At 40.9% G+C, this 18,930-nt stretch overlaps 1 protein-coding gene across 2 annotated transcripts in view; it reads right to left on the bottom strand.

Moving 5' to 3' along the window:
• The window catches only part of Lrrc8d (leucine rich repeat containing 8 VRAC subunit D), a 111,817-nt gene extending 104,255 nt beyond the window's left edge, over positions 1 to 7,562 (bottom strand). For both annotated transcript variants that reach the window (XM_027935069.3, XM_027935068.3), the window contains exon 1: positions 7,273 to 7,562. The gene's annotated coding sequence lies outside the window, so the exon portion shown is untranslated. The remainder of the gene's footprint in view (positions 1 to 7,272) is intronic.
• Positions 7,563 to 18,930: the final 11,368 nt, after the last annotated feature.

Genomic DNA, 18,930 nt, shown 5'->3' with positions numbered 1-18,930 from the left:
TACCAATATGGTACCAACTGCATTCACCCTGAATTCATGTCTTACAAAGCTTTAAAATAAACATTTTCATTTCTTTAGGTAACAAATACTAAGGGAGAGAGTACCGTGTATGGCATTAGAAAACCAGAGGAGAAAAAGACAGATAGGTCCCTACCTTCACCACACTGACAAGAGTATTAAGAACATGGAGACAAGGAGGCAGGCAATTAAAATGCCATAATTCAGGTTTACTGGAATTCAGTGAACAATCAAGAAGGCTTCCTGTGTCCCTAATCTGGCAGTTTCAGGGGCAATATCATCTTAGCTGACTACTTCCAGATATTGGAAATGCTAATGTTTTTATCAGAGAAATACACAGGCATGGATCTTGTCCTGTGGAGCTTACATTCCAGCAGGAACATCCAAATCTTCAAGGTATTACATTAGTCTTTCCTAAGCTGAAGTGCCCATGACTTTGAACACAGTACAATGGAAACTGAATTAGACTATGTTTTCTGTTTTTTTCCAAATCTTTTGGGTGAAGATTAGCATTTCCTGTCCATTTTCTCCTCAACAAGTTGAGACAACATTGTGAAAGTATTTTCAGAGCCCTTCCCTGAGTTTTCTCAACAAAACACCATCCTACGGAATTTCCTAATATCCCCTTAATACTTGACCTTGTATTTGCCCACAAAGAAATGCACCTACAAATCTTCTGATGACTAATGCATCCTAGTGTAGTTTCCCTGGAGCAAATCCCTATTGGTTAGATATTTCATAATCCAGAAAAGCTTATTGTCATCTGTAAAAGGAGAAATTCCACTGTGTGCTCCTTCTTTTGGTTCAATTATGTAAATAAGACCTGAGGGACCTCATGTTTACACACCTCAAGCAGAGAATTCTTTAAATTTTTTTTTTTTAAAAAGGCAGATTCTAATGCCCACTCTGAAATGATTAGTATGAACTTAAATTAATCACGTCACCTCCTTGTGCCTGGATATTTTCATTTATAAAATTCAAAGGTTGATCCCTTACAGCTATAATATTCTACCTTTCTATTAAAAAAATGATGCAATGGTATATATCCTTAGTTCCAAGGTGATTTCAATTTTTTTAAATATATATTTTTAGACATTGATGGATCTTTATTTTATTCATTTATTTATATGCAGGGCTGAAAATCGAACCCAGTGCCTCACACATGCTAGGCAAGCGCTCTTACCACTAAGCCAGTCCCCCAAGGTAATTTCAATTTTGACACAGTCTCTGAAACTGCAGGATAATATCTAAAGAGTTTTGGCTATTTTCCTCCTGAAGAAACCTCCTCATACTCATATATTCATAAAACATCCCTTCTTCTCATAGGAATATCCTTCACCTCCAGAGGATAGAGGCAGGGTTCCCACGGGGCCTAGCACAGAAGTGAGACCCAGCAGAATGAACCATCAAGACAGATTTATCCACCAACAAGGAATCGAGTAAAATGGACAGTTCTCTTATTTATTTGTTAATTATTTATTTTAGTTGTAGATGGACGCACTACTTTTTTTTTTTTTTTTAATATGGTGCTGAGGATTGAACCCAGTGCTTCACACATGCTAGGCAAGCACTCTACCACTGAGTTATAACCCCAGCCCCCAACAATGGACATTTCTAAAAAAGGGGCTGTTATGTATTGGATCTAAGATTTGGAATTTTACGCTAGCACTCCTTCAACACTGTGGGATGGCCACCAAGGAGTTCATTTAAATATAGTTTGTTGGACAGATCTAGAGCATTTGGAGAACCTGGCATTAAATTACATGGGATTTCTTACCTGCCTGACTCGAAGGACCTCTGGGAATGATAATTCCTAATGTCTCCTTAGTGAAGATGAGTAAAACCAATGATGAGTTAAAGTCCAGCTCTGGAAAAAGATTTGTTTCTAAGCTTCAATCCTCTCACCTTCCCTCAATGTAAAGCTGTCATTAAGTATTCTGAGCATATCAGCAAAAAGAAAACAAAGCTCAGCCTGAGTGGGAACCAAGTGCACACCTGGTTTTGCCAGTTTTCCTCTCTACCTCTCACAAATTTCAAAAGCAACTGTTTTGGCAAGTTTTTTTCCGATTTGCATAAAACATTAAAATCTCTCTTCCAGGGGATGGGGGTTGTGGCTCAGCAGTAGAGCAGAGCGCTCGCCTAGCATGAGCAAGGTGCTGGGTTTGATCCCCAGCACCACATAAAAATAAAAAAATAAAAGTGTTGTTTCCAACTAAAAAAAAAAAAAAAAAATTATAAGAATTGTTTAAAAAAAAAAATCTCTCTTCCAGATGTCCAAACAGAATTACAAAGACCCCAGAGAAGGGAGTACAGACTTCAGAAACCTGCAGCAGACTCAAACAATTTCAAAATGGCATCTCAGGTGCAAGCATCACTAAATGCATGGTAGCTAAATGCATCGTGGCTCCACCACAAAAACAGATTTCTCAGAAGCCTCCAAACTAAGGACTTTTGGAACTCACCTCCATCACTCAGCAACTCCCAAATCTCAAACAGGACCAGCAGTGCCCCAGCCTATCAGGTTTCACATACTATGAGTTGACTGCAAAGTTTTCAGCAAAGCCATTCTCCTACTTCTTTTTGAGGGGGTGGTTACCAAGGATTTAACACAAGGGGCGCTTAATCACTGAGTCACATCTCCGGCCCTTTTATAATTTTTTTCTTTTGACATAGGGTCTCACCAGGTTGCTTAGGGCCTTGCTAAGTTACTGAAGCTGGCTTTGAACTTGTGATCTTCCTGTCCAGGCTCTGCAGTTGCTAGGTTAACAGGCATGCACCACCACACCTGGCCTCCACTTCTTTTGGACAGAATTAGAAAGCAGAACCAAAATTCAAAAATCTCTAAGACTCGACTGAAATAAATTAGATAACACTGAAAAGGAACAACAACACTCAACTTCTCAAAACTTGTTGCCCAATGAATGCAGGATGCAACAGTTCATACAACATATATCTGGGTGTTTTAACTTATCAATAACTTATACCTGTATCTGTACTAGGTGCAACTTGTGGAGGGAGGCAGTTGTCAACTTAAACCATAGTAAGAAGACATTTATGTCTAGGTTTCTGGGAACAGTTAACCTACTGTGCTCTTTGCTGGCCAGTCATGTCTCAATTATTTTATTCAATTCGACTCTCCATGAGAGATGCTGACAAACTGAGCAGACCATGTCCTACAAAGGACTGTGACAAGAATTTGGACCATTTTACATAAGAAAAGCTAATTAAGGGGAAGGGGACTTGATACTGTCTTTGTGCACTCAAAGGGCTGTCTTGTGGAATTGGGAAGCTCAACAGGAATAGAATCAATGGAACAGAAGTTGCAAGAAGGCAGTCTTCAGCTCAAATAATAACAATAGCACAAAGAGTCCAAAGATGTAATGGCAAGTCTCCAGTAAGGAGAATTCATTTGTTCCTGAGGGCATTTAAACAGAGGCTACCTAGCAAGTGTAAAGAATGTGCTAAAGAAGGTAGATTAGGCGGGGCTGGGGATATAGCCCAGTTGGTAGAGTGCTTGCCTTGCATGCTCAAGGCCCTGGGTTCAATCCCCAGTAACAAAAAAAAAAGAAGTTAGATCAGGCTTCTAAAATGCCAATTCTGAGTCTATGACTCCACACTTATCCCAATTATTGTGTTGCTTTACCAGCTCATCAGCAGCAATCTGTCTCAAAACTGCCCCTTCCTTCCAACTAGGACTTGCATGGCAGAAGTATCCTACCTACACTGGCTTCCTAACCTCAATTTTTCCTCACAAATCAAGACCTCCCTCAAGGTCTGTTCTGAGATATAACTTCACTTCGCAGAATGCCACTGTGGCATTCATCCCATTCACTGTCTAGGGTAGTTTTTCAACCTCTGCAGTATCAACATTTTGGATAAGATCATTTGGGGGGAGGGTGGGGGTGGAAGGGGAGTTTATCCTGTGCATTGTCCTCCACTCCCTAAAAGTCAGTGGCACCTGCCCCCTAGCTATGAAAACCCCAAATCCTCCAGATATTGCCAAATGTCTGGTAGGAAGCAAAATCACCTTGTAGAGAACCACTGATCTTGAGGCAAATGATTAACATCACTGATTTGTAGTTAAGTCTTCCACTAAATAGATTAGTCATATTTTCTGCTGCAGCCAGATAAACCTACTTTATTGCCTTTTTTTCTTTTCTTTTTTTTTTTTTGGTACTAGGGATGGAATGAGGGGCGCTTAACCACTGAGCCACATACCCAGCCCCTTTCTTATGTTTTATTTAGAGACAGGGTCTCCTGCAGCTGTTAAGGCCTTGCTAAATTGCTGGGGCTGGCTCTGAAATTGTGATCCTCCTGCATCAGCCTCCCAAACCACTGAGATTACAGGCATGCGCCACTAGGCCCCACTACTTTATTGCTTTTAACCTATGACATACCTCAAAGCTTCTCTTAACATGTGCTCCTTCACCCTTGCTTTTGAGAGAACTGCATCTCTAAGGACTATTGAAGTAAATTCAAATTTAAGCCTTACTCCCATTTTCATCTGGCGCCAAACCACCCCGAACTATAGAACAACTATAATTGTTTACTTGTGTTGTCATCCATGTGTACCTGTCTTATCTCTGTGACCACAAGAATCCTCTCCTTTCTTAAGTACCCAGAGCAGCCACTCTAGTTTCCTACTTATTGCTAATAATAAATATTAACTGGTCTTTTTGAGAATATCAGACATCAGGTCCAGATATAAAGAAGTGAAATCCCTTGCAAACTACAAACTCAAGAACATATGTGATGACAAATAAAAAAGTTTTGACAAAATTCTGGCCCTTTTATGTTCCAATCTGTCTACAGTCCTGAGAATAGAATCAAATCTAACTTCCAAAGTAGGGTTAACAAAACAATTTAACTGTTTGGACATGACAAACACTAGAATTTTCTAAAATGATTTCAAAAAAGTTTTTCACAATGTTAAAATTAAGAGGAAAAAAGGCCAAGTTTTGATCAAGTTTTTTAAATGCTAGAGAAAAATAGTAGGAAGAAAATAAGATGTGACTATGGCTCAATACTTTGTTGCATCATACAACACTCCACATGGTAATGGAAGAGACTGGGGGAGGGGGGACCAGGTTATTTGAGGACAGTTTCCTCTCTGACCTTCTAATCCGTTAAGTTTCAATCAACAAAGTATACACACACACACACCCCCTCAATAAAAACTAGACAAATCTAAGATAAAATGTTCAAGTGTATAATTAAACCATGACAATTCAAGATTTTTGTCATTTTTTTCTTCAGGTTTATGGACTAATTATTATTTTATAGAGAGCTTACTAAATACCACGCAGAATCAAATACTCCAAATCAACTTTGCCAGATCTTAGTTTAACCACTTAATTTCTCTCACTTGTATTTGTGTGTGTGTGTGTGTGTGAGAGAGAGAGAGAGAGAGAGAGAGAGAGAGAGAGAAAGAGAATGTGTGTGTGTACTGGGGATTGAACCCAGGGGCACTCTACCACTGAGCCACATAACCAGCCTTTTTCAGACAGGGTCTAGCTAAACTGCTGAAGGCCTTGCTAAATTGCTGATGCTAGCCTTGCCTGGAACTTGGAATCCTCCTACTCCAGCCCTCTCAATTGGTGGGATTACAGGCATATGCCACCACGCCCAGATCACACTTGGATTTTAACAGGGTTTTAGTCAATACGTGTCAAGACAGAAAAGCAAAAACTCTAAACCGGACGTAGCTGACAGTAGGCGTTTAGTCAGTATTTATGGACTGTAAAAATAAATGCTGTCTGAAGACCCCATTTACTGGTTATGGCTCAGGATTCTTCTCAAAGGTCTGTAGGATGCAGAGACACCATAATCCTTGGGAAGAAAGATCTGAATCACCGTCATTCTCCGCACGTGGATTGTGCCCTTGTTTGTTTACTAAGTTAACAGCCCTCACTACTCCCACAAACGTCCAGACTCAGCGTCCAGCACAAAACATAACAGATGCTCAATAAATGATGCCTGAATGGAATTTTATTATTAAAGCTGCCAAGGAAAGTTTCCAAAAGTCAGCTCTTTACTTCTACATTCTTCAAAAGTATGTCCTCACAGCTTTCTTGCCCAATGAAAAAATATTTTTCAAGTCAAGGAGGAGGAAATCTGCGAAGGAACAGCACCCAAGAACCCAGTGGCTCTTGGGTCACTTGGCTAGGACTCCCCAATATTTATTCCCCAATACTCTGCCAACCTCCTACATACTCCTTCTCCGCTCTTCTCTTCTTCGTGCTTGTTTTTTCTTTCCCGTAACCCTACCTCCCCATTTTTGGCCACACACGCCCCAACTGCGTGAGAACTAGTGGGACCTCACACCCCACCTCTCCCTCTCCAGCAAGAACCTACCTCTCCTCCCCTCGACCTGAAGCAGTTCTTCTTCACTGCAGATGGCTTTTTTTAATTAAAAAAAAAATCTCATTTATCTGCTAGATATACCCCAAATAAAAGAGGGTGGCCTCCATCAACTCTCCACTAACCGGAGGCGATGGTCCTCTGGGCAAGCACCCCAATTTCCCTGCTTTCCAAGCCCCAGCATAAGATTCAAACACAAGTCCCGCTCCCAAGAGCCCATGCTTCCAAACAAGCTAGAAGCGGATTATACCGGTACTCAACCCAGAGACGGCCCGCGGCGGGCTGGGTGCACCTGCGGCCCCAGCTCCCTCCCCCAGACGCGGGAGGCGGGGCCTGAGCCTTCACCTCCCCTCCCCACCCCACCCCGTGGGGCTCCCAGCGCGGCCCACCCGGCGCGGGACGGAGGCGGAGAGGAGGCGTTTCTGGAGAAGTTAAAGGGCTCACCTTCTGGGCACCCGGCCAACAAGGCCAGACACTGAACACCCACCTCCGGGATGAATCTAAGGAGCTGTAACCCGCTCTCCCGCTCCTCCGATTGGGCGGAAGGAGGCGGAGAAGGGAGCGCGCGCGCGCCGGGAAGCAGTCGGCACTCGCCTCCCTCAGGGCCCACAGCCGGCAGCCGAGTCGCCTGCCACTCAGACTCCCGAAAGCGGAACAATCTCCCGGGCCTGGGCGGCCAGAGGCGGGAGCACGTCCCCGCTTGCCGCCCTCTCCCCCTGACACCCCTCGCGGGTCCCCGAACGAGTTCCCGGCCGCAGCCTCCGCTCCGGCTGCGGGGCCGCGCACAGGGAGGCAGGACGCCTGCGCCGGGCTGGCGCGCTCGGGTTCCAGCGCGGCTCCACCTGCGCTTTGCCCTCCCTCGCAGCCTCGGGGCCCGAAGAGTTGCGTACCAACCTTGAGAGGCAGCCCAGGCAGCTCGGCCGCCGAGCCACGGCTTATGCTGAGACGGGAGGTGGCGGCATCACCTGCGGCGGGCGGCGGCTGCACCGGGACGCGCCGAAGCGGCGAAGGCGCGCGGCGCCCTGGACCCTGCTCCCGCGGCCCCTCCCGCGGCTGCCACCTCGAAGCGCGGCGGAGGAGCCGGGGCACCACGGGCGGCGGCAGCGGCGGCGACGAGAGCAGCAGCACATGACTCTGTAACGAGGGGAATTAGACAAAGCGTAACATGGACTCCGGGCCGGTGCAGGCGCTGCAGCTCTGGGACCAACCGCAGCCAGCGAGCGTCGCGACTGGCCCGGCCGCAGCCAATAGGGCGGGCCCGGGCCTCCATGTGATTGCGAGCACTTTCCCCGCTTGCATTGCCGCGCCCGCCGGGGGTCCTGCCGCTTCTGAAGGGGGCGCCTTCGGGCTGACCCCAGGGAGCCAGGGAGGTGGTCCGGGGTCGGGGGCTGTCGGCGGGAGACTGAGACATCCAGCAGGTGCAAGGGGCGAAGAATGGCAGTCGAATATCGTTATCGGCGTAATACTGATCTATCAAATGCACACCTGGGCTGGGCTCGGTGCCAGGCAGTCTGTTCTGTCAGCAGCGAGGCTTGGTCTGGAAGCTTCATCCTTTCTGCAAAGGAGCAGATTGTGTAAACAAAAAGACTTGGGGGGTGCGGGATTACATAAAAAGTCATTTAAGTACCTTCCAACTCTAAGTAGAAAGTTCTTACCTGGGATATGGGGCACATGCAACTGAATCTCTGCGTACACAATTTCTCAGCTTCATCCGATCTGCCTCTGCTATTAAATCTATGTTAGGAGTCAGATTTTTATTTCATCTCAGTCTGCCCCTTTTCCACAAGTCCCTTTCAACAGAAAATTGTCTTACATATGAAGAAGGCGGTGAAAAAAATTGTTCTGTGATAATATGTGTTTTCCAACTTGATTGTTTTCCTTTTTATTTTTGTCGTAAGGTTGAAGTTCCTTTGCAGTCGTTCCTAGGTGGAGAAAGAAGTTTGGAAGTATTTGGCTGAAAGGAAATAAATGATTTTGCCCAATACTTAAATATCTCCTTTTATCTGAACCCGTATGTTTCTGGAAACAATGGGAAGTCTCATCTCTCTACTAAGATTTCTCCATGTCAGCAAACGTTCAATCAACATTTACTCAGATCTAAATTTCCTTAATAAGCAATCTAAACAAAATGTTACAGGTAGTCAGGAAAGTGTGGGTCAGAAATAGTGAGGCATGGAGGAGAATGGTTTTTCTAGGGTGTCAGAAAAGGTTTGAAAGTGGAGGCGACAGACTCGACTCACCCTTGGATGGTGAGCATCTGGGCATCAGACACTAAGAGTAAAGAGCAATGTCTTAGAGAGAAGCATGAAGCAGAGGTCCAGAATACACAAGGGGCTGCCCCTGGATAGTTACAAGATGACACCAGATTTGGAGCCCCCTGCCCTCCTCTTGCTTTCTCCCTTTCCTTCCTAATCCTCATACCAACAGCCTCTCCTATTCCATGCGCACTGCCAAAGAGGAAGTTCATGGGCAGTGGGTGTATGGCAAGTGATCTAATTACAGTCTCAGGTTTAACAGTTTTAAAACTGTTAACTAGTGATGTGATATTTTGATTGAACATACCTCACTATTATAATTAGTTTAGAATATTTTGCTGTTGGTGAAAATACTCTCCTGTATTTTGCTACTTTCTTCAATCTTCCCTGGGTTTTAAACTGTGACTCCAGACTTGGAAAAAGAAAGGGGGAAGGATTCAAAATTGGTATAAATTGAGAAAAGAAAAGATTATATTCAGAAAACATTCAAGTATAACTAGGCAAGATGGCACACATCTGTAGTCCCAGCTTCTTGGGAGGCTGAGGCAGGAAAATGACTTGAGACCAGGAGTTTGAGTCCAGCTTGGGCAACATAGTGAGACCCCATCTCAAAAGAAAGAAAGAAGAGCAGTCAAAAACAGGCATTCTCACACATTATGAATGTGAAGGTAAATTGGACAAATCCTTTTAAGAAGACAATTTGGGAATTGTCAATGAAGTATGTGTATTTTAGTTAGATGTGGTGACACATGCTTGTAATCCCAGTGACTTGGGAGGATGAGGCAGGAGGATCACAAGTTCAAGGCCAGCCTCAGCAACTTAGCAAGATCTTGTCTCAAAAAAATATAAAGGCCTGGGGATGTAGTTCAGTGATAAAGTATCCCTAGGTTCAATCTCCAGTATAAATAATGATGGTGATGATAATAATAATAAAGTGTATGTATTATTTTTGAATAGGCAATTCCACATCTAGGAATTTATATGTTGAGAATATTTGTGCAAAAAATTATGTAAAAATATTTGTATAAAAATAAATGTTCAATTGTGTTTACCGCATATTGTTCATAATAGTAGAAACATGTAATGGTGTAAAAATCTTAGTAAATCCCAGTAGATAACTATTTAAGCAAATTATACAAGATCTGTAGGATGCCTTCAATTACCATTAACAAAAATAAGATAGATTCACTTTGACCTGCATGGAAGGATATCCAAAATTTCTAGATGAAAAGAAAGACACTGTAGAATCATTTGAGGAGTATGATCTCATTGTTTTTGTATTAAAATGTATAGTTACTCAAGCCTAGAAGAAATCTGGAAGCATATATGACAAGCTATTAATAGTGGTTGCTTCTGGATGTAGGATTACTAGGGCCTTTCACTTTCTGTTACCAAGTTCTGTATATTCCAATTGTTTTTATGTTGAGCTCATATTATTTTGATAATCAGAAACATAATAAAAATCACTTAAGACATTAGCTTTTTAGTGTGCTATAACAAATACTGTAAACTGGTTGGCTAAGAAACAACAGAAATTTATTTCTTACAGTTCTGGAGGCTAGAAAGTCCAAGATCAAAGCACTGGCAGACTGGTTCATAGAGGGCGCCTTTTCACTTCTGTCCTCACAAGGTTGAAGGTGTGCATGGGTCTTTCTTAGGCTTTTTTTTGTAAGGGCACTAATCCCATTCCTGAGAGATCTGTCTTCATGACCTCCCAAGGGCTCCATCTCCTAATGCCATCACTTTTGGAGTTAGGATTTCAACAAATAAATTTTGGGGGGACACAAGGATTCTGACTATAGCAGATATAAAGTTATTTTGAACTCTATCATTGGGATTAGGGGTGTGTAGCATATGGGAGCACTAGGTTGGAGCCCCAGCATTTGGGGGGAAAAAACTGCCATAGCAAATAATGAAAAATATCTCTAATAGTTTAAGATGTAAAAACAAAACGTATAAGAAAACCTGTCACCTCTCCCTTTTACGTAAGGAAAACTATAAGGAAATAGGCAACAAAGGAAAATAATTGGTCTGACATTGGGTTCAAAATTAAGAAATGTGGTAGAAAAGGGATCTGAGGCTATGCAGACATTTCTATAGGGGTAGGGGTGTAGGAAATACAATGAGTCTTCGAGGAAGATCTAATCTACAAAATATATGGAGCTACTGCCTTTACTGAGTTGTTATAGTGAGGAATTAGTAACTGTTCCTGCACATGGTAAATCTGTATCAGAATAATAACAATAGCTAATACACAGTGGTTACACAACTAGTATACACACACTGTTCTAAATACTTGTGTCATTTTCAGTCTTCATAGTGACTATATGAGATAGATAGTAAGTATCTTCAATCTGTAGATGGCAAACCAAGGCTTAGGTTATGGAAATAGTCAAGATCACACAGCCTTTAGGTGGTAGAGCTAGACTTCTAATTCTAGCAGCCTTGCGGTCAAAGTCCAAGCACTTAATCATAGACCTGTTTAAGAGAACCATGTATTATACAGACCATTATTTACTCATCTTCTTTTTCCAAGTATTATAATTCTAAGTTGATTTGTGCTTACATGAACTCTATATAGCAGTTAACATGCTTGAAGATTCTCAGTAATACTTATTGAATGAATTAATGAATAATTGACATTTCTAGTAGAGAAGAAACAGAACTCCTTGAAGGAATAATTTTGCATTCTTCCTTTTTTTATTACCTAGTAGAGTTGCTAACATATGATAAGCAATATAAATGCCAATAATTTATTAACATTTTGAAGATTGTGCAGAAATCAAACTTATAAATTTGTCCCAGATACACTGGGGTAGCTTATTAATAATATCACAATGACTTCTTCATAAAGTGAGAAATAGCTCTGGGGCAAAGAGGCCAAAGCTAGATATATACCAGCTAACCTTACACAAATAAATTTAGAATATATTTGCTTAAAAAGTGTTATTAATGCTGAAGGATTTTAAATTGTTCTCTCTCTTACTCTCATCTCTCTTAGTTTCTTCATCTCTACAATGGGATAATAGTACATATCTCAGGTTAGTATAAACGCAATGGTTAAATGAAATAATATATGGAAAGGACTTAGCCAAGTGCCTGAAAAATATGTACAGCTCATTAAGTATTACCTATTATAATTATGTCCACATATGATAAGTGTGCCACATGAATCTATTATGGCTGTACTAATACCATAGCTAACATAATGTGCAATATCTAGAGCACCTTCATATTTTAAAAGGGCAAGAAATGCACGTAGAATGCTTTGAATTACTAGCAGAAGCTCAACTAGGCAAATTATAAAGCAGATCCTTCTCATCTTCTTTCCTCCCTTGTGCAACTTCTAACTTTCTTCTCGTTCCTATTCTCTCTTTAGAAGAATTAAAACCATGTCGCTTCTTAGATTTATATAAACTCTTAGCCATGGAGATAGGAAGCAAATTGTCTCCCTTATTCACACCTAAGGAAAGTAAAATGATGGAGACCAGAGTAGAGAAAAGCAGGTGGATGGAGGAGAAACTGTGAAGAAATAGAACTGGGTAAAGTGTGTGGGGTAATTTCCCATGAAAATATGACATAACATAAAGTCCAAAGAGGAAGGAAATTGCCAAACTGCTCTAGTTAGAAATAAGTTGGTATAATCTAAGCTAGAAAAACTAAGGGTACATTCTTAACCAGAATGAGAAGAAAGGAGTGAATCCATGCTTTCTCAAATAAATTCGTAGAGTGGTAAAATTCAGATTGCCTATCTAGGTGAGCAGGTTCCTGCTTCTTCATTGGTAGAATTAAATACCCTCTTAACACTAAATTAAGAAAAAAAATAAAAAGAAAGTGTATAGAGACACCAAATTCAACTGCCTGCAACGCTGTATGCACATACTCTGCTTTCCTGCCTGCTACTACTATGAATAAACTGTCCGTGTGCTTATCAAAAGCTGGTTAGTGCACTTGCACTAGAACTCATCCAGTCTCCGTGGATAACTGCAGCAATTGTCCACTCTCTACTCGACTGTGTATTTTTCTCTTATCATCACCTTTAAAAAAAAAATGATGCCATTTCTCTTTCTCTTGTTGAGGAGGTACTGCGGGTTGAACACAGAAGCACTCAACCATTGAGCTACATCCCCAGTCCTTTATGTTTTTTATTTTGCAACAAGGTCTCTCTAAGTTGCTGAGGCTGGCCTTGGACTTGGGATCTTCTTGTCTCAGCCTTGTAACTGACTGTATCTCATTTTGTTTGTTTGTTTTTGCAGTGCTGGAGATTCAATTCAGGGCCTCACATGTGTGAAGCAAGTGCTGTATCATGAAGCCATATCCCCAGCCCATTGTCTCTTATTTTAAGTAATAAAATTTCCTTTGACCTTGCCTTCGCTACCCCATTTCTCTTCTGACTTTTGCACTTCAGCATGTCAAAAAAAAAAATTGTCTATACTTATTGTCTCCAATTCCTGTCTTCCCTTTTCCTCTTAAACTCAATTAAATCAGGGTTTTTACTCTCAAAGTATCACTGAAGCTGATCTTGCCATGGTAATTGAAAACTTCCACTTTGCTAAATACAGTGAGCAATTCTTGGTCCTTAATTGACCCCTCAGCAGCATCTCACACCATTGAGCACTCCTACCTCTTTAGTGGTCTGCCTTCTGCAGCCTTCCACAACACCAAATATGAATATGAATTTCAAATATAAATTTCACTCCCTTCAATAAGCCTGTCCAGTTAATAGGGCTTTGAATTCCCTCTTTAGGCCAACTCCATGTTTCTATCTCCAGTTCTCAGTCCTTCTCCTGAGCTTCAATTTATGCTTCCAGTTGGCTAATTGGTTTATTCCACTTAGACATCTTATAGGTATCTCAAAATTAAAATAATCAAAACTGAACTCGTGGTTTCTGCCTGTGCATCCCACAGTTTTCTTCCTATCTAAGTGGCAATTTTGTCCTTATGCTTGCTTGGGCTAAAAGATCTGGCGTTATCCTTGACTCTTTCTCTTGCAATCCACATCTAAATAATCATGAAATACAGTTGGCTCTACCTTTTAATATAGTCTTATAAGTGGTATAAAGCTATAACATTGTTTGGGGCAACAACAGACCACTGATAGTGATCCCATAAGATTAAGTCAACTAGTAATGTCATAGCCATTTTAGTTTGTGTAAGCACACTCTAGGATTTTTTGTTTGTTTTTGTTTTTTGGTTTTGTTTTGTTTTGTACTAGGAATTGAACCCAGGGGCCCTTAAAACCACTGAGCCACATCTCCAGCCCTTTTAAATTTTTATTTCAAGTCAGGATCTCTCTCACTAAGTTGCTTAGAGCCTTGCTAAGCTGCTGAGTCTGCCTTTGAACTTGTGATCCTCCTCTGGCCTCAGCCTCCAGAGCCACTAGAATTACAGACATGCACATCCAGGCCCTGCACTTGCTATGTTATATATATATATATATATATATATATATATATATATATATATATATATCTTATTTCTCCCTGCTAGAATATAAGACATTTGTAGACAGGAAATTTTATCTGTTTTGCTTACTTGTATGCCCCATATATTTTGAAAAATGTTTAGCATTTGGCATATAGGGAAAAGTCAGCAATTATTAACGAATTAATGAATTAATTTTAGATTTCTAATCAATAGCAAACATCAAAAAAGTTTCTCAGGAAGAGAATTTTCCATATCATGCTCTTCCCTGAATATTTGTTAATTGAGAAAATGCATTCATATTCAGTTTTTAAATCATAACTGTCCCTAAAATAGCACCTAGTATTTTGCATAGCAAGAGAAGAAACCTAGTGGCAAACATTACCATTTTCCTAGTTTCCCTTGAGGGAAAATAATCTATCTGAATTAACCAGCAGACAAAATTACAAAACAGTAATTCCAAAGTCCTAAATTATATTCTTATTGAGGAAAATATTTAAGCAAAGTAACATAAGAGTGAAAAGAATAAGTTGGAGTAGATTAAACATTCATTTTTCCCCCTAACATTATTTACTTTAAAACTGTCATGTTGTGCAGTGAGGTTGCTATGTATTATAATCTGGCTAAATAAAAGGTTTGAGTGAGAATGAAAGAACACAGATGTGACATAAAATAGCGAGTGGTAGTCTTAATTATAGTTTTGCCAATTGAATGTTGAAATGGCACAAAAATCCGCAGAAAAATAACCATAAAAAGGAATTGGGAAATTCTTAAAGAGGCACCAGAGCAAGCTAATTTGTAGGGTCATGTGGAAAGAGGAAGAGTGATTGTTGTTTTCAACTGGTGAGTTGAATATGTAAAAAATCCACACGGAACTCACTGGGCTGGGGTAGCTCCTCACAGCTCTTGACTGTGGGAAGAGAAGATGAGGGAGCCAGAAATCTGAAATGTCAAGATGAGGCTGAGCAGTGCTGGAGTTAGACAACAGGAAGAGACAACAGGAAGAAAGAAGCCCGCCTGTGGGGGTTTCTTTCTCATGGGTAAATTCCAGTGTTCTGAGTTTAAAGGGTTGTGGCATCTGAGCATTGTTTTGAAACTTTATCTGATAGTGCCTCACAGCCGTGTGATATGGCAAGGGTGTGAAAATAAAGTTTAGATGGGGAGGTTGCAGTCATGAACCTTAAAGTCAGCACTTTCCTACTGTAAGCTGCTCTTTGGGCAATGCAGACCTCTAGCATATGGAGTTTCCTGTTTTCATTCTGATCATTCTTGAAGTTGTTGCCCTTGCACAGCTCAGGCAGGGAGCCTTAGCCACAAGCAAGTGTTGCTTAATCTATGTGTTAACTTGACTGGGTTAGTGGATACCCAGATGGCTGATAAAGCATTATTTCTGGGTATGTCTCTGGAAGAAATTGACATTTGAATCAGTGATCTGAATAATGAACATCTGCCCTCACCCAATGTGAGAAGGCACCATCCATGTTGTTGGGGACCCTGATAAAACAAAAAAGGCAGGGGAAAGGCAAAGTTGATTTCCCATCTGAATTGGAGTTGCTCATTCTCTCCAGCCCCAAGATGTCAGACCTTCAGGTAGTCAGGCCTTTGGACACCAGGATGTAGACCAGCACTCCCAACCCTAACCCCAGGATCTCAATATTTGGCCTCAGACTGAGAGTCATACCATAGGCTTGCCTGGTTCTTAGATCTTTGGAGTCAGACTGAATCATACCACTGTTTTCCTTGGTTCTCCATCTTGCAGAAGGCATATCGTGGGACTTTTCAGCCTCCATAATTCACACAAGTCAATTCCCATAATAAATCCTCTCTCATTCATCTACCCATCTATCTTTCCCTCTTTCTTTCTCTCATTCTCTCCTCTCCCCACTACCCCTCCACACCTTCCATCTGTATCCTATTGGGTCTGACTCTCTAAAGAGCCCTGACTACTATAGGGACGCTAAAATCATGAGTCTAAATAATCCATACATGAGACCAGGTGACCAAGTACCTTCCATTCCTGAGATTTCATGATATTCACTGTGTGATATTATGAAATACATATTTGATTCCATTTCCTATCATACAATTCCTAAAATCCTTGAACTGTTCTAAGTAATAAGTTCCTTTTTATGTTAATGTATTGACTGATGACTGTCAGCCCCCAGTAGCTCCAGGATGGGGCTAATCCTAAAAGACCAAGGCAGGATTAGAGGGTTGGGTCTTTTAGCCCCACACCCAACTTCTAGGAAAAGGAGAGGGGCTGAAGGTTAAGTTGATTACCAGGATTCAATAACTTAATGTGGATGTAATTAAGCCTCCAAAAAACCCCAAAATGACAGGGGTGTGGGCAACTTCTAGAGAGCTAAGCTTGTAGAGGTTCCTTAGAGAGGGTGTGGAAGCTCCATGCTCCTTCCCCTATATCTGGCCCTATGCATTGCTTCAACTGTGTCCCTTGTAATAAACCAGTAAACATGTTCCCCTGAGTTTTGTGAGCTGCTCTAGTAAATTAATTAAACCTGAAGAGGAAGTGATGGGAACCCCAGTTTATAACTGCTTATGTTTCCAAAGCATAGGACACAACCTGGGGCTTGCAATTGGCAATTAAAAGCAAGGATAGGCAGTCCTTGAGATGAAGCCCTCAATTTGTGGGATCCTATGCTATCTCCAAAGTAGATAGTTCAGAATTGAAGTGAATTAGGACAATGGCCAGGACACTTGTTGTCACACACTTATAATCCCAGCAACTCAGGAGGCTGAAACAAGAAGTTCAAGGAGAGCCTGGGCATTTTAGCAATACCCAGTCTCAAAATAAAATAATATTAATGAAAGGGCTGGGAATGAAACGCAGTAATAGAGTACTTGCCCAGTGTGTGTAAAGATCTGGGTTAAATCACCGTTACTAAGCAAAAACAAAAACAAACCCAGCTAGTGTTCTCTGCAGAATCAATTTCTTGTTGGTTCATTGAAAGAGGTCCCTTTTTATGATTTTTTGAGATCATAAAAATCTTTTGATTGATTGTTGTTGAGTGAGGGTATGGGAAAAACTGATTGGAGTTTGTTTTTTTCCTCTACATCATCAGACCCTAGAAGTTTATTTTTAGCACACTGTAGGCAGTTCCTCTTAACAATTTCATCACCAATATTTGCCCATCTCCTAAAATTTGCTCTTTTTTCTCTTTCTACTAGAGTAAGAGTTTTGTGAGTTAACTGTTATTAGTTTCCCTTTTCTTCGTGTGACACCTGGATGTCAAACTGTATCCCCAAAGTCTGCAGGTGTTATTTTGTTGTTGGTTTGTTTTTTGTTTGTTTGTTTGTTTTGGTACTGGGGATTGAACCCAGGGGCGCTTTGTTATTGAGTTACATCCCCAGGCCTTTTTACTTTCTATTTTGAAGCAGGGTCTCACTAAATTGCCCAGACTAGCCTTGAACTTGAGACCCTCCAGCCTCAGCCTCCTGACCAGTTGGGATTACAAGGGCATACCACCACACTCAGCCTACAGGTGTGATTTAATGCACAGTGTTCTAAACTTTAAAAAATTAGTTGCCAATGTTTAATAACCAGAAAATTTATTTGAACGCCCAGACTTCCAGCGCCTTTTAACAACCAGAACAAAGAGCAAGGTAGGGTAAGGAACAACTGAAAAATGAAATTGGTGGTCCTCTTGGGGAGGGGTAGAACTGAAAAAGTCAGTTTTGACACACACCTCACTACCTGGAACCACTGACTGCAAGATGTATCAGGTGGTGTTTTGTGTGTCTCCTGCTATTTCATGTGTGTGTGTTTTTTTTAATTAATTTTTAAAATTTAATTAGTTATATATGATAGTAGAATGCATCTATGTACTTTGATATATCATACATAGATGGAATATAATTTCTCATTTTCCTGAGTGTACCTGTTGTAGAATCACACTGGTCATGCAGTCATATAAAGTAATAATGTCTGTGTACTATTCTTCCTATCTCCATATCCCCTTCCTTTCCCTCCCTTCACTTCCCTCTTCCTAATCTAAGGTAACTCTATTCTTCTCTAGGGCCCCCCATCCTTATTGTGAACTAGCATCCACATATTAGAGAAAAAGAGTGTGTTTCTTTTGACTCTTCCAACTAGGACTAGACTATTTTTCTGTTTCTTCAGTCTCTCCCACTGACTGCTTTACACAGCGATGGGTCAATGATCATTAAGCTTATGAACAAATGCCCACCCTCAATAATTTTTATTTATTTTCCTTGCCACTGCCATATATGAATATTCAACAAGCATTTATTTACATACTTTATAAATAATAATAACATTTATTCAGTACTTACTGATTCTTTAAGAGCTCATAGTCCAGTGAAGAGGGACAGAAATGCAAATGGAAATATTTTATTCTATATCAAGAGAACCTTCAGAGAGGAGATATTTGTGTTGGGTCCTAAAGGATGAATAGGAGTTCACCTCATAGAAAAGGCAGGAGAGATCCTTCCTGCAGAGGGAACAGCACAAGTACAAGCACAGAGCTGATCTTAATCTTCATTCTATCACGTAACCAGGGACAGTCCCCTTTTAACCTAACTTTAATGAGTCCTTGAGTAAGAATTACACAGTTTCTGTTTACATTGTGCATAAAGCAAAACCTTGGGCTTTGCTTTTTTCCTCAATAGCAAACATGAAAATAAAGCCCTTAGAAAATTGCTTTTTCTTACATTTTTTAAATGCAGGTTTATTGGCTTTTTAATCACTCATCAAGAGTCTACACATGAGACTCTTTGCCTTTCTCATTATGAGCACTAGACTTGAGTGGAAACTCAAAAGAATTACTCTTCTTATCCTGTCTTCTCTTGATTAATTAATCAAAGTTGTATGCATCATGAATAAGAATACTTCATG

The sequence above is a fragment of the Marmota flaviventris genome, chromosome 10 (assembly GCF_047511675.1).
Source record: "Marmota flaviventris isolate mMarFla1 chromosome 10, mMarFla1.hap1, whole genome shotgun sequence".
Classification (NCBI taxonomy): domain Eukaryota; kingdom Metazoa; phylum Chordata; class Mammalia; order Rodentia; family Sciuridae; genus Marmota; species Marmota flaviventris.
The sequence above is the reverse complement of the archived record's forward strand: the minus strand, read 5'-3'. Positions and strand labels throughout refer to the sequence as shown.